The 14,148-nt window shown below is 39.6% G+C and overlaps 2 long non-coding RNA genes across 2 annotated transcripts; one reads left to right on the top strand and one right to left on the bottom strand.

Annotated features, from left to right (window-relative positions):
• The first annotated feature begins 3,212 nt into the window (after positions 1–3,212).
• On the top strand, positions 3,213–5,219 carry LOC134460231 (uncharacterized). The gene is made up of 3 exons (XR_010037027.1): positions 3,213–3,970; positions 4,782–4,850; positions 5,091–5,219. It is a non-coding gene; the product is annotated as an uncharacterized LOC134460231 (long non-coding RNA).
• Positions 5,220–9,695: 4,476 nt separating this feature from the next.
• On the bottom strand, positions 9,696–10,799 carry LOC134460229 (uncharacterized). The gene is made up of 3 exons (XR_010037026.1): positions 10,520–10,799; positions 10,370–10,431; positions 9,696–10,285 (listed from the first exon to the last, which is right to left on the bottom strand). It is a non-coding gene; the product is annotated as an uncharacterized LOC134460229 (long non-coding RNA).
• Positions 10,800–14,148: the final 3,349 nt, after the last annotated feature.

Here is a 14,148-nt window from a genome sequence, read left to right as displayed (position 1 = left end):
TAATGGACTACTTTTTTCTACAGTTTTTTTTTTCTGAGTTTCCTGTAATGCCCACCCTATTAGTTGTCTGCAAAGCCCTGTTTGTCTTCAGATCAGACTTGCAACTCAAAATCTTGTCAGGAGCAACCTATTTGATTGCATCAATTGATCTGATTCACAAACTTTAAATCAATTACATCATTGATTATCACCATGGTGGTAGTAGCTTCAATTATCCTCATCAGAAAACTCAACCAAGCTAGCAGTTGAATTAGGACAGAATGTGACTTTGAACTGTTCTGTTGCTGAAGATGAGATTTACTGGTTCATACAACGCAAGTCTGGGCGTCCAATCTACATACTACGCTCATTTAACATGTATCGATACAACAAGCAACACGAGAAGGAATTCAAAAGCAAATACCGGTACTTGGAAAAATCAAGTAGCCTGTTCATTCACAATATAACTCGGAATGAACTTGGATTATATTACTGTGTCAAACCAGAGGACCCTCCTATATTCAGCAGTATTATCACAATCATTGAAAAAGGCAAGTGTTTATTTTCTAGAACATAGAACACTGAATCAATCTGAATGCAGATTAATTATTATTATACAGTATATTTTTAAATAGGCCAAATCACTTTTTGTTAATGAATGTGTGTCCAAGAGTGTCAATGGCTTATAACTTGGCAAATCTGAAAAGTTACCACAATGCATTTTTTTTAAAGTTTCTAAATAACATTCCGTACAGGCCAAAAGTGTGGACTCACCTTCTCATTTATGCATTCTCTTTATTTTCTTGGATTTTCATTGTGCATTTCCATGCAGGGAATCAAAACATGGAGAATTATCTATATCATTCTAGTTGTTTTCCAACAGCAATGTCAGCTGTCTATCCACCTGACGTCAACACGGCACAACTGATGGCCCCACACATTTCAATAAGCTTATTTTTGTGAAATTTTCAAATAAAATGGCCCAGTCAGTCATGTCAATCCTAATCGAACATTAAAGCCCTCCAATAACTCACTAGAATTATAGAACTAGAATCTCGAGACCTAAAAACTATTACACTTGTCAATATAAGCATTTTACAGACATTTTCTTGATCTGATATTGAGTCATAGCCAGTTACTTGGAGACCTCTGTTGGAGGGAATCTGTGGCAGGGTTTTTCACTATTACTTTTACTTTTTGTATCACTGTTTCCCCTAGATAACCAACTATGCAGAACAAGTGACCCATTATCAGATCAAGGAAATATCTCTTGTAATGCTTGTATCAATTAAAATGGACTAGACTGACTGGGTATTTTTACTTGAAAATAAGCTTGTTGAACCAAGAGGGGCTCTCAGTTTTGCTGTGTTGATGTCACTGTTTGGCATTTTTTTATATTTTTACAATATTTTTTTTAATTTATTTTTTATTTTTTTGTTACGCACATAATTATACATGTGTTCATTCACAGTTATCATGCCCTCCCTGAAAATGTACTAAGTTCTGAATAGCCACAAAAATAAAGAAATTCTCACAGAAAATGCTGGAAGCGGGCTTGCCTTTTGGGTCAGAGATGAGCAGTGTTATTTTTGATATCTCTATCCCTAAATTAAAAACAAACTACTATTCAGAAAACAAAGCTAAAAGAAATGTTGGAAAAAATCCATCCACCCAGTCAGAAGTTATGGGTCAAACAATTCAGCCATCTTTGATTCAGCCATCTTAACTTTACCTGAAGAAGGTCGGATGACCGAAACGTTGTATTAAAGTTTGTTGGTGGAACGGACAGTGTGCGGGATTTCTTTTCACTTCATTCAGCCATCTTGAAAGTGTTGTAGCTCCACGTTTTGGGGATATACTAAATGGCATACATGGTATTTTAAGTTGGCTAAGGAACACTGCATATGATATAATTTTGAAAATCAACAAGGGTCCGAGTGGGATTCGAACTCACAACCTCCATATCTCTAATCCAGCACCTTTGCCATTGATACTAAATGACATACATGGTATTTTACGTTGGCTAAGGAACACTGCATATGATATAATTTTGAAAATCAACATGGGTCCAAGTGGGATTCGAACTCACAACCTCCATATCTCTAATCCAGCACCTTTGCCATTGAGCCAAGCAGCTGGCTGTCATAAACATTCCAGCAAGACAATATCAGATTGCATTGAAGAGCTGAACAGTAGACTTCTAGAATGGTAGTTGCAGGTGCTCGTTAAGAATAGAATGTTGAGAGAAAGTGTCATGGGTTGACATGGAACCTTTTATTGGCAGCACCTGTTCTGATTGACTGTATGGCAGTTAGTATGGTCAGAGATACCTTGTTACACCATCTCTGGTATGGTGCTCTAAGGCAGAGGGCAGAATCAAAACTAGTTTCTAGGTCTTTAGCTTGCCTCATATGTGATACATACCAACCCTTTTGTCCTGTTGGTATGTGAACAGGAATATTCAAATATTAATAAAAAATAAACCATATTCATTTGTGTATTAGTGGCTAACATGTCAACGATTTAATGTAACTATCAATAAAATAATAAAATAATTGCTTGTTTACATAAACTATGTGCAGGCTATAGCTCAGTCTGTAACGTTAATTAATCGGTATGGAAAGGATCCTCATACAATGTGATTTAGCATTCATACATGGGAATGACCTTTAATCTTGCTGTATATGGCCTCATTCTCCACTTTGGCAAAGTATTATGAAACAACTTTATGGTAGCCTACATTGCTGTGTAGTGAACTTTTGTAACTGTGCGAACAGCAGCATTCTGATGTATGGGTCTTTGGTGCGGTCTCAAGCTCCTCAAAAGCAGACCAGGCCTCATGTACGAAGCTCACTTACGGACAAAAAAGCTACTTAAGTTGTTTTCCACGGTCACGGTCAGATGTACTAAAACAGACTAGGCGTGGAAAACTGCGGATCTCCACGCGAATTTCAGGGCTGCTGTGGAAGTTTCCGTAAGCATGGAAGTTGTCGTAACCCAGATAGCAGATATTTTGGCTTTGTTTTGGCAGATATCTGCAATTTATGGCTTCCTTTTGGCAAGCCATACGCTTTTGGCAAAATTTTGGCATGGTTATGGTTTACCTGGGCGCCAGTGAATTGGGGCGTTCCTCTGGAAAGCAAAAAAACCCAAGATTTGGCTAAAATATGGGTTGTTTATGGCGTCCCACAACACATTAAAACGCGCGGACTGTGAGTGAATGAGTTATGGCCAGGTTATGGCATGTGTCAGGTTAATCTGAACCTCGGGTGGAGAGCGGGACAGCAACGTTCTACATTGGTGCGCTTACGGCAATCCAAAAGACTGCCAAAATCAACTGTCAAGAGAAACTCGTGCTGCTTGCCTCACTTCAGTTTCCCCAGCGCCAGTGTGTGTCAGACTTCAGTTAATGCAGGTAAGTGCAGTTGACACGTTTTTATATTAAATACAACCGCCGATGACTTAAGAGATGAGGCATTTTGTGTTATCGGTTTTCATGTTGATTTCATAGGTCTGTGACCGTCGGTTTCCGTCTTATGCGCTGAAACTTCTATACTCTTTTAACAGGAGCTAAAACACAAACGTCTGTGACACACAACTGTGACATTTAATCTTAGTTGCTACCCTCATACTCAGTAACGGTTGATTAAGTGTTGTTCTGTGGTTGAAATTCACTTTCAGATATCAATGCCAAGGGAATTTCAATCAAAGAACAACAACACTAGCAATCCCAGCTAACTGGCCAACGATAGCTAGCAAAAGCCGGGAGCTAGCTAACTCAGGCATGGAGCATCTTCTACCTATTGGCACAAAGCAGAGCACTATCTAGCAATATCTGTCTGTCACGGAAAGTGTTTGACTCACTGTAATTCTAGCCTACTACTGAAGCAATCGAGTGAATCTGCTTTTTTCTACATTGTCTTTTCAGATGTGCTGCTGCTGAAGGCAGTCACCCGGTGGAGGAACTTGTTTTTTGACAGGCATACTACAGGTTGGTTCCACAATTTATTAACCTCTCTCTCTGGTCTAATCTTCGTTCGTTGTGAATGTCCTTGCTTTTAATGTAACTGCTTTTAAGTATACGTCTGTATTGGGTAATGCAATGGTCAGTTTGTGTTTAAGCGCTGGCTATTTAACATGATCAGTTGTTAAGGCAGTGTGTATTGTTCAGCTATCAACAACAGGGGGTAAACCGTATACAGAAATGTGGCCCATGTAGGCCTATGTAGTCTTGCTCTAACATTTGTAATACCTCAACACAGAGAGTAGCTTACTAGAGGTGTCAAAGGTAAAAGTAGAAGTGAATTCATGGTGAAATGTAAACAAAGGCCTGCCCCCAGACCAGGATCTCGGAAAAGACTGAATAAGGGGGAAAAAAAACACATCAGATAGGCCTACTGACAAGTCCAGGGTAGTGGGAGCATTAATGCTACTAATTAGCAGAAAGCTTTAACAATGGCACATGATATAACATAGTGACCAGTCTGTTTCACCAGTTATTCTACTGTAGGCACACCCAATGAGATAGATAGCCTACTGCTTTGTTGTTATTGAAAAACCTAAAAGCTACGTTAAAAAAAGATTTGACCAGTATTCTGATCTTAGAATCAGTGGGCAACTATCTACTCAAGTGCACGTTTTGGCAGGGTTTTGTTTGATTGAGAATTGTTTTTTTCCTATTCTTTTTCTCCCTTTTACTTTTGACAATTCCGTAGATGGTTGTACAATCTACTGTAGCCTACTACTACTCATGTCATTTAAAATGTATAAAATATGAAATAACATCTACATTCTCTTTTCAGATGCTGTGCTGCGAACGGACACTGCAGTCACCTGTGGGAGGGGTCAATCAAATCGGATCTCAAAAACAGGTACCAAATTTTAATAACACCCCTCCCCCCTCTCCCGTCTATTACTCTATTAATCAAGTGCATTTGTGCCGCCACTTGGCCAGGACACCCTTGTCAAAAGAGATTTTTAATCTCAACAGGTTTATTTTCCTGGTTAAATAAAGGTTAAATAAAAGAAGAAAAAAAATGTAATGCCACTGTTTTCAAAGTTACTTTTGCATGTAGTAATTCAATTTGGTTTATCTTTTTATTCTTTCCTAGATGTCGCGAATCTGATCTGATCTACCTACCTCTATGTGGCAATAGAGTACCTGCTTTTACTGGCCAGGGGACCAAGATGAAAACAAGAGGCCTGTACCCAGACATCCAAGCACCCATCAAGTCACCCAGTCCTCCGCCACCTTGCCGTGCAGCTATACCCATCCATCAAATCCAGCCACTTGCCCACCCTAACCAGTCACAGCATTTGGAGGCAATAAAGTATAATGAAATGTATTTAAAATTGTCTTGGTTTTTTTTTCTAAATATTCATAAATATTCCAGTTTCATTGTTGAAAATCACACATTTATTAAATGTGCGATTTTCAAACAATAAAAACAGGAATATTTAGTGATAACCAAATGTATCCATAATGGGGCCAAATGTCACATATTTGTCTTATAAGTTCCTCTGTATACCGTACTTACATTTTAAAGTATACAGGGAAACTTATAAGACAAATAAGTGACACAATCCATTTGGCCCCATTATGGCTACATTTGGGATCGATTATGGGTACATTTATGGCAGTATTTAGGGTCATTTATGGCTGTTCTGGGAGAGTTATGGGTACATTATGGCTGAATTATGGGTACATTATGGCAGTATTTAGGCTCATTTATGGCAGTTCTGGGACAGTTATGGGTACTTTATGGCTGCATTTTGGCTGAAGGGTGGGGTCTGGAATCCTTTTGGGGCCTTTAAGGCTGTACGTGGAAATCCCAAATAGGTTTTGGGTGAACTTTGGTCAATTTATGGCTGGGTTTGGTTGGTTTTGGCATGCCAAATTTGGGCCACTTTTGGCCCGGGGACTCAAACCGAAGCCAGCCAAAAGGCCAAGACACGATTTGGCCCAAAACTCTGCCAAAAACATTTTGCTATCGGGGAAGTTGTGCATTGCGTCTTTTTGGCGGCACACTGAGGCATGCAGCGCAACTACATGTGTTGTACACAGTCGGAAATATTGCAGAGATGCAGCCAGTTAAACGTAGATTTTAATGTTGAGGCCCGTGATTTTTTTTTTAAAAAAAAGAAGAAGAAAACCACCTCAACCATATTATTAATTGAGACAGCTGATTAAAATGAAGCGGACTCTGAAACTATTCTGGAATTACAACGAAATTGGATGCCCATCGGCAGTAATTATTTCAAGTATTTGGCAGCTATTAAACATTGAATATTTTCTGGATCTGCGATGTGTCTTCTCGCATTTGTTGGGAAAGTCCTCACCGCAGTGCTTGTCTTTCTCTTTTAATGTAAAATTAGTCCATCAATTAACATGTTATTTTATAGGCTAACTGAGTATTGGCTGCAAGTTATTCATAGGCCTACATGTGGCGTAGCCTACATGTGTCATCTTTCATATTTATACCCGACATAAATGTTTATTTCTCGGAAGCCTTGACGACTGCCTCATCGCAATGTGCTTTGATGGAATGCCTTATATCAATTGTTGGGAAACCTGCATTGTACTGCAGTATAACATGACAGTTTTTTCTGCAGTCCTCACATTAAGTATTACCAATGCCTGACTCTATACAAGCCAAAGTAATTTTGTTAGGCTATTGCGCGCAGCCTTTTTCCTTTTACATTGGCTATCCGAGACAGCGCCTTCACCTCGCATCATGAAATGCATTTCCCGCGATCCCCTTCCCGCATTCCCTTTCCCATTCTTTCAACCAATGAATGCACATGAATGGGTCTGTTCATACTAATTAGAATATTCATATTGAATATTTAAGGGAGGAGGCAAGGCGGAGACTTGGGCCCGTGTGTGCTCGTGCATGTGCGCAAGATTTCACGGCAAAACCTGGTTACGCACTTATTGATACATCCGGATTTTTTTGTCTGTAAGTAACTTTCAAGATTTTTGCGTCCGCACTTTCTTGGTAGGAAATCCACGCACTTCTTTGTACATGAGGCCCCAGGAGATAGGTATCATCTACACCACACACTTTCTACGAAGAGTGCATAACATTTTGCAGGACTGTCACCACCCTGCTTACCACCTGCTCCATCTGCTGCCCTCAGGCACGGACTACAATTTTTTTTTTAAATCCTAGCCTGTACCCTGAAGCCATAAGACTGCTCAATTCTAGTGCTCTTACTCTGGACTGGTGTTCCTCTGTGATTATTTTAAGGGATGGGCACATAAGATCTTATTGATGTGTTGATTTATACATGGAAGTGTGTGCATGTGTGTGTGTTTCCCTTTTTGGGCAGTCATGGGTAAGCGGTTAGGGCGTCAGACTTGTAGCCCAAAGGTTGCGACCTGCGACTCGCGACCTGCCAGGTTGGTGGGAGGAGTAATTAACCAGTGCTCTCCCCCATCCTCCTTCATGACTGAGGTACCCTGAGCATGGTCGTCCCACCGCACTGGTCCCTTGGGGCGCCATTGAGGGCTGCCCCCTTGCATGGCTTAGGCATACATGCAATTTCGTTGTGTGCAGTGTTCACTTGTGTGCTGTGGAGTGCTGTGTCACAATGACAATGGGAGTTGGAGTTTCCCAATGGGCTTTCACAGCTTTCTTTCACTCATTATAAGGCCATAGTGGAAAGGAGAGACAGAGAGAGTACAGAAGCCAAAGAGCATGTTCTAGAGACATATCAATCTCTCTCCTTTCGAGAAAGTCAACTGTACTCTGATCTGGTTGTCGTGGTCTTGTCCTAGTTTAATTTGGTTTCTGCTTAAGATAATTAGCCTATGCATTGATTTATTCATGAATTAATATATTAAAAAGTAATGTATTTTGATTATGAACACAAACTTTATCTCTATTATGCTCTCTTCAGTTCATCTGGATGTTAAATTAGCGGCTACAGGTTATTGTCCTTCACTGGAAAATATTTCCAAGTTAGCCTATCACTGTAATATCCCTGTCAATGATAAACCCAGTCAAAGGCCTCTATTAGCAGGCTATATCAGATAGGCCTACAAATCTACAGGCTCTGCATTACAGGTCATAGCCGTGTGTATACAAGATACAATTATGGTGAATTCAGGTAAATTGGGCCACTTTTTTGCATATAAGTGAATGGCCCAAAGTAGCCCAATTTACCCGAATTCACCATACGGCTCTGTTACAGGTCAAAGTCTGGCTCTGGTAAAGGTTACAGATTAGTGACATCTAGTGGTTAAGGTGGCTAAAACATTTGGGCAAGTTTATTCGGCTTTCAAACAACAAACAAGGTCATGCTTATGTGAAGTGGAGTCACAAATACATCTCCAGTTAAATGCGTGAGAAGCGACCATTTGCTAAATTTGATTGTCTTGTGGAGAATTATGTGAGAAATGCCTGCACTTCACCTTCACCTCACGAAGAGACACCAAACCAATCTGTCGTGATGGCAACACTTTCGGTTTCACAAGCATACCTCTCTGACACTCACTGAGCCATATCAGTTGTGTGCAGTCTACACTGGGGTAAAGTACACTTGAGTTGACTTTGCAATGGCTATTAAGAAGTCTTTGAAATGGATCTTCATAGGCTTTAATACACTTTTTGCTGTAAGTATAGATTCTAAACACAATAGTACACTATTTTTCAGACTGTTGGAAGCACAAATTTAACCGCAGTTCTCTATGGGGCTACAATACAGCTCAACTCAGCTTAACTAAATACAACTCAATACAACTTGTTCTGGTTCTTTTTCTCATTCTTTTCACCATCACATCACCATTTATAGTAGGCTATCCACCATCGAGTAAAGCCTATTTTTCATTGCTCCGGTTTGTTGTTGTTCTCTTTCAGGTGATTGGTATCGTCATTTGTCTACAAGACTTTAGGAACCATTACCAGGTAAGGGCGGAGCATGACATCATGGTCTGGTCACCTGAACAATGCATTGACTACTTCCTTCACTTCAGGGAAAACAATGTAGCTGTAGAATTATTTGAGTATTACAGAAGAATTAGTGCTCTGAATGCAGTGTTTTGGACACATAAATGGCATACTGCTCAGTGTTATAGGCATGAAAACATTGCAATCCACAACAACCTGCTGTGTCACGCAGTGTTTTTAATTAAAGGGATTTGCAATTTGGATACTTCAAACCACTCGCCTCTTAACTGTGTGTTACATCATTCCTAATCTAATTTCTGTTTCCAATGACTGGTGTTATGACAGGCAGAGCGTGGTCAAGCAGCAGCTGGCCCGGGGTACCTGACAGGAGGACTTGTGGCTGGGTTCTCCATTCTTGGCATCTATGGCGCATACAAGGAGAAGAAACATGCCCTCAACCTGGTAAGCGTTGACCTCAAATGATATATAGCCTAATATAAATATATATATATATGAAGAGTTCAGACGCAAAACCCCCTAACTCCATTTCTGAAGACCTACACTTCTATATTTTTAGAGAACCCTGTTGTTGGTTTGGTTTACATTAATGTACTTGATAATACATATAAATAGTTATATTACATAAATAAAAACATTGCAAGATAATGTAACCGAGTGGAAATAGAGGTTGACTTTTTAGGTTTGTAAATGTAATTACCGACTACGCCACCAGAGGGCGCCACAGTCCCTCTGGAAAATTGAGCTAACCCACTAGCACATGAATGAAGACACACAGGTTCGTTTTTAGGACACAGGCACAGGATGTCAGGAAATTATTACTTCTCTTTTAATAATACAATTTATCTCATATAGTACACCATATAAATACACAAACACTGATGTCGGACTTGATACACACATATAAATCAGTAAAATGCCCAGATTATCCCCAAAGTGTAGGGTAGATTTAGTTAAGGATAAGCACGGCAAGACAGGTGAACACTTCTACTTAAAACAGGCATGCATATGAAAGATTCCACCCCACAAGTCACACAAGAGCACTTCAAAGCACAGCACACTAAAAGCTACTGGGTTGGGTCAATCCAGACAATAGACTGGTGCAAGTAATATGTGTAGGCTAGTACCAACAAACAAAGAACATAAATCACATATCAATCAGACGGTAACTCTCACTTCCCATCCACAATCACAAGAAAGAAACAAACCAAATCAAAAGAAAATAACGTGCCTGCACTCACACATTAACCAGGACAGATCACATTCTCTTAAGTACTCAAAACCCATGCATTCACTGTCGGTCCAAGCACTCACACACTCATGCACACATCTGAAACTTAAAACCAAAACAGCAGCCCACTCAGCAGACAGAGCCCAGCACCGGGTCAGCCAGTCACCTGCACACAAAGGTTACAGAAGAACACATTATAACAACAATCATACAGACATCATAGACAAAGGAGGGAATGGTGGCAACATACCGTGACCGGCGAGGCACAGATTATAGCAGTAACGAGAAGGACACAACACCGGAGTCCAAAACCTGACAGGGCAACAGCAGCAATTTAGGTACATATATACTGTGAAAGCCTGATTTGATTTGGTGAACGACAGGGCAATATGGTACATACCGAAAATAGGCCAAGTGACAGACCAAGTAGTTCCCAGCAGTCTGGCTAGAAACGCAACACTCAAGTCACCAGCTCCTATACTGAGACTCTACGGGACTGGCTCTTCCCCGTGAACAACAATGAAACCAGACTGCTAAACTGACAACAATAAGATCTCCCCCTTGCCAGTAGCCGGTGCCCTGTTTTTAAAGAACTTTAACTGCTGCCTATTGGTGCCTCCCGGTCACATGATGGGCCTACCCAATGTCACAGCAGGTTGCTGCCATGAATTAAAGGCACAGACCTCATTATGCTACAATAACAATACAACAGCTACTTTATAAGTATAAACGGTGTGACGTGTGCCATGTGTGTTACACCCCTTTTTGGGGGAAAACAGTGGGGGAAAAGCCAATGCAAGTCTATTGGTGGTGTTGGGAAAGAATAAGTGAAAGACAAGGACCTGTAGACTAGTTGTTCATGCTCAACATGCCGAAGACGTCTTGTGTTTTCGGTTGTTCAAATAATATAGCCAAACAGCCGTGGCTAAAGCACGGACTGTGTTTATTTAGCCAATGTAGCATGTAGGTTTACGAGACATTCAGTTTGTTTTCCCCCAAAAAGGGGCGTAACGCAAGTACCCGGATGGCCGTTCATACGTACACTACCGTTCAAAAGTTTGGGGTCACCTTCATTTTTCCAGTTATTTGTTTGCAATTCAAGTCGCAGACATATTTTAAATAGCTTGAAATGGAATAATCGAAAGTACTGAACAGCCACAAGTGAAAAAATGTTTACCCATAAAATTGGTTAAATTGGACAGAAGAGAAATCTAACCAAGCCTTTTCACCCATTTATTACATAGAAATACATGTTTTAGTCCATTTTTCTACAGACATTTCTTTGGTTTATCAGAGAATGCATGGAACTATTGGAAAGCTCAGTTTCTGCCCTTTCCAATGGTAGGTGTATGACATTTGTTGAGTTGCCACCTCGTCCACAAATTCAAGTCAAAGTAGCTGCATGATTTTCTAGCCATCAGAATGAACCTACTTATGAATGCACGATCCATTGTCTCAGTCATGTTTTAGTGTACAAGCCAGTGCCATACATTGTTGGAAAGTGTAGATTCTCCTCTTTGAAATGATATGTATATCATCCGGCATTGTATGGATCGACAGGAGCAGACATCAACTTTTGCATGCATGGGGCTCATAGAGTTCATTGGGCAATTCTGGACCTCATCTCATCCCGGGAATGAATTTGTAGAACCGCAGCTGGCTATTATTAATGCCAAAGGTGTCACTTTGATTAGTACACCTGACTAGACAGTATATTAGTAAAGGTACACTTTGATTAGTCAAAAGTTAGTGATACATTTTGGTCTATTTTATGCATTGTATATCCATTCAACAGTTACTTTTTCCAATATCAAATTGCTTATTTGTTGCATGCATTAACTTCAGGGAACAATAACTCTATTCACTGATTTTATACCAGAACTGAAATTAAAAAGGAACAAGCTAAACTGTCAGAAAGACGTATTGTGGGAGGAAAGTGTGGTGACCCCAAACTTTTGACCGGTAGTGTATAGCATGCGTGTAACCTTGAAAATGACATTTAAACAGAATTGCAATGACATTTAAACAGAATTGCATCATGCCTGACAGAAATCTCTTATTTGTGTAGTTTTCAGTTTTTCTGGGCCTTGGAATGGCCATTTGCCTGGTTGTAAGCATGGTGATTGTTATATCAAGGTCTACGGTAAGAGGCATAAACAAACTATAGGCCTATATTTCAAAGTGCATTACATACAAACACCACGTGTGCATTTCTGATGTTGGAATTATCTGTTGTTCACAGAAAAAAATATTATAATATATTCAGATTGTAATATACCATCAGCTGATTTTATTTGGGTGTCATGACATCCAAAAATCTGACACATTATGACAAGGGAAAAGGTACCGCAGTATCCCAAGCAACACCACACGGTCTAGGGACAGTACCTACCCACAAGCCACTTAAACACGCACTAGCACTTTACAGCTACTCCACTACCTGGCCTTCCTACCTCCTTTGTTACTTTGCACAATGCTACTACTGTTCTGTACATACCATGCACTTTAAATATTACATTGCACTTTTCTACGTCTCCAATGTTTTTGTATACCATTCCCTGTTTATTTATTTATGTACCCCCCTGTTTTTCTTTCATTCCCCCCACCCCAGTTTAGTGTCTTTTGTTGTGTTGTTGTGTGAGCACACCAAGTAACATTCCTAACCGCATTTCATACTGTTGATATGGCTAAATAAACTTGAACTTGAACTTGAAGTTTAGTTTTGTTTCATGTTTATTAACAGGGACAGTGCACAACATAATATTGAACCAGATTATAGCCACAAGGCTAATTTTCTGGTCACTGGACAGGAATTGGTGTTCAGCAAAAAAAAAAGATTAAAATTCAAAATACAAAAAAATATGCCAACAAAACAAGTAATGGGTGTGTTATGTGTAAATATAGACCTACAGTAGGCTGTCGCAGGGCCAATAGGCATACATAATTAAAAACATAAACTAAAGAAACACAAACATGATATATGATAAATACAAACACACAAAAACACAAGATCAATGACTAAAAATATCCAAGGTGTGCTTTTAACCATTTCTTAAGACTTGATTTAAAAGTATTGAGTGTGTTGCTTTACCTAATAATACTATGCCATAGCCTGATGTTTTTTTATTTATTTTTACTGAGAAGGCACTTTGACCAAAAGTCGAATTTCTAAACACACTTATGCAGTCCCTAGAGGATGCTCTTGTAGCCCTTGTATTATTTATGTGGATAACTAAATTAACCTTCTTTATAATTCTTTTCAGTATGAAGGCTTCACCGAGATAATGGATGGCATAACTGGGATTTTCTTTGGACTGGCTCTTGTGGCGGTATGAAATTGCAATGGAATGTCAGATTTATAGGAATATGTTTTATTTATTTATTTAGTAAGGCTACCATTTTTAATATCATACTACTGTATAGTGATGACGATTACATTCAGGATTTAGGTACATCAGGTACAATCCTAACTCTCAACAAATGAATGTAGTTCCACAAAGCTCCACATGGCGTTCCACTGAGCAAGGCCTAACTGTGTACACTATTCTGGCAACTTAGCCAGCTCAGCCTTTCACAAACAAAAACAAAAAAACTATGAGTTGAGGATATCCATATATTGCTGTGTTATTCTACTGTACTAGTGGAAAATATTTCTCAATTTCTATTTTCTCATTTTCAGCTGATGGGGATAACCATGGCTGTTTCCATGGTCTGCCAGATCAAGGATGGAGAGCAAGGGCCAGGTGTCATGGCTGTGCCAACCTTTGACTACTCCACGCCACCACCAGCATACAGTGATATCTATAAATAGAGAAGGGACACTATCATGTCTTAACGATTTAATGTAATTAACTATCAAATAAAAAAACTAGTGTTTGTTTACATAAACTATGTGCAGGCTATAGCTCAGAAAACATGTTAAATACAGGAAGTGATCCTCATACAATGTGATTTAGCATTCATACGGGAATGACCTAATCTTATGGCCACACTCACCACTTTGGCAAAATATTATAAAACAACTTTATG

The sequence above is a fragment of the Engraulis encrasicolus genome, chromosome 12 (assembly GCF_034702125.1).
Source record: "Engraulis encrasicolus isolate BLACKSEA-1 chromosome 12, IST_EnEncr_1.0, whole genome shotgun sequence".
Lineage (NCBI taxonomy): Eukaryota > Metazoa > Chordata > Actinopteri > Clupeiformes > Engraulidae > Engraulis > Engraulis encrasicolus.
This window is presented reverse-complemented; position numbering and strand designations above follow the sequence as displayed.